Source organism: Palaemon carinicauda, chromosome 28 (genome assembly GCF_036898095.1).
Source record: "Palaemon carinicauda isolate YSFRI2023 chromosome 28, ASM3689809v2, whole genome shotgun sequence".
Taxonomy (NCBI): Eukaryota; Metazoa; Arthropoda; class Malacostraca; order Decapoda; family Palaemonidae; genus Palaemon; species Palaemon carinicauda.
In genome coordinates this window covers 78,971,989-78,974,488 of record NC_090752.1, presented here as the reverse complement: position 1 = coordinate 78,974,488, position 2,500 = coordinate 78,971,989, and the positions used below count along the sequence as shown (strand labels likewise).

At 31.0% G+C, this 2,500-nt stretch overlaps 1 long non-coding RNA gene across 1 annotated transcript in view; it reads right to left on the bottom strand.

The window, feature by feature from the left end:
• Window positions 1–2,500, bottom strand: part of LOC137622100 (uncharacterized) — a 156,506-nt gene that overhangs the window by 674 nt on the left and 153,332 nt on the right. Inside the window, exon 3 of the long non-coding RNA XR_011040362.1 lies at window positions 1,211–1,318. This is a non-coding gene — a long non-coding RNA (uncharacterized lncRNA). The remainder of the gene's footprint in view (window positions 1–1,210; window positions 1,319–2,500) is intronic.

Sequence of the window (2,500 nt, the reverse complement as noted above, 5' to 3'; positions counted from 1 at the left end):
GACCACCCAAAAAAATCTCCTAAATTCCCCTTCTTTCATGACGAACTGGTGTAAGGTTGAGGAAAAAATCTGGGAATTTTATGCCTCGATGTACTGTATAAATAGAATTTCTAATAACCTATTCTAACCTAAACCAACAAGTAAAGATAAAAATCATTGTATCTTTGTTTGGAGTGAGGTATATTCTATATGTAAAACGGCGTGACTTCAAGAAAAAAAAAAAAACTATGATTAAAAGTAAACTGATGATGAAACAGAATCAAAGTAGAAGCATTTCAAGTAAAAATGGAGGGAGAATGGGAGCAAAAAAGACGCCGACGGAAGAAGCGAAGTAAGGGTTCGAAAGGAAGAATGCAGCTAAAACTCATGTTTGATTAAACACACATCCAAAGATAAAGTGAAAATATTTGTAATACTTACGTGCACCTCTCACTCATCACAATTAGGCACTGAACATCTTCATTGCACATCTCTCTCTCTCTCTCTCTCTCTCTCTCTCTCTCTCTCTCTCTCTCTCTCTCTCTCTCTCTCTGAATTCTAAAGCAAACATCTGTCGGCAAGGGACGATATTTGCAAATGTTATTTACAATAACACGGCCAAGTGAAAACTCGTGAAAAATTTCTCCCGGAATTCATCTCCAAATGTCAACGACTTCAAGGCATCAGAGTAAAGAGTAAGTAATATCTCTCTCTCTCTCTCTCTCTCTCTCTCTCTCTCTCTCTCTCTCTCTCTCTCTCTCTCTCTCTCTCTGTATCAATGCCACTGTATGAAATCACAATAATATCAATTAGTATCACCACAGAATAAAAAAAATGCAGAACATTCAATAACCAACAATTTTATATATGAAATACAATCATGAAAGTAATAATTGGAATACTACAAAAAATATCAATAATATTTGTAACAAATAAAAAGAGCAATAAGAAATTTCATAGCTCTGATAAAGTCTACGGTCCAAGCTTTCCCCGTTTTATATGTTGACCATGAATTAATCTACTTGGAAATAAAAATCTGGATCCGGATGGTGATCCGGATCACCGCAAAAATCTAAACACTTATGAATTAGCCCATTTCAGATACATCCTGAAATTTTCCTCAAAATTCATCCGTAACATTTTTAATTAGGCTAGGACAAGCAGACAGACAGATGTGAAAACATAACCTTTCCTTGACAGGAGGTAATAAGGACGCTGACACATCTCTTACCGGTAACTTACGAGTTCAACAGCATCTACTCCCCACTTCTGAAAGGCTTCTCCATAAAACGAGACAAAAATACTTTCTTCCAGTTCTTTGTAGACTCCACCTTCAGCTCTATTGAGGAGAATATTATGATTTACACATATGCAAAAGCATTTTCTTATAATTGATCAGCTGCAGCATTGAAATACATCTCTCATTTAAAAGGGAATTGCAGAATCTTTTAAAAAACTAGTTTAATTACATATTAGTTTATTATTTTTAAACTAGCATCAGACGATTTAAGCAAGTTTTTAGTTATAAAAGACAAATATTTCTTTAAGTTAGAATCATGAAGGGGAGTAAACCACCAAAACATTTTTTATATGTAATGGGATCTAAACGGTTATGTTAATGGTTTTTCTTTCCATAAGTCTTAATATAGTATAATACTTTTAAAATCAGGAAAATTGGTTGTATTGGGTATTTCTTATTTTGATATACCAGACTTTTTTTCTTTTTCAAATGACGCTCTCTTCGGTCTGGCAAAGCCTACAAATATTTTATTCATTTTTTCACATTCATTCTTGTAAAGAATCAGATATTTTAGCAATTCTTTCAAGTCACCTCTAGTTCCACAGAACGCCTTTTTCCTACGCAGTTAATAGGAATCTCTTAAGATTTATAAATTTATTTAGAAAGGAAAATGAATGTACATGCGTTCTGCCACTGGTAATGAATTGAATTACAATTGGAACTAATAACATTCTATACAAATTAATAATAATAAAAATAAAATTAGGATTAATAATTAAAATAGTAACAACAACAACAACAACAACAACAACAATAATAATAATAATAATAATAATAATAATAATAATAATAATAATAATAATAATAATAATAATAATAATAATAATAATAATAATAATAATAATAATAATAATGATGATGATACTCCTACAGAAAGTGCTATTGTCTAGGTCTTTTCTACGTCACTAGTACGAATACCTACACAGAAAACCTTGAATGAGTAAAACATTTACAACTTTCCCATAAACTTGAACCCCAACACACACTCTCTCTCTCTCTCTCTCTCTCTCTCTCTCTCTCTATATATATATATATATATATATATATATATATATATATATATATATATATATATATATATATATATATATATATATATATATATATATATATATATATATATATATAGGATATTTGTTTCATATTTACTTAAACCCACAACTCCTCTCTCTCTCTCTCTCTCTCTCTCTCTCTCTCTCTCTCTCTCACTCTCTCTCTCTC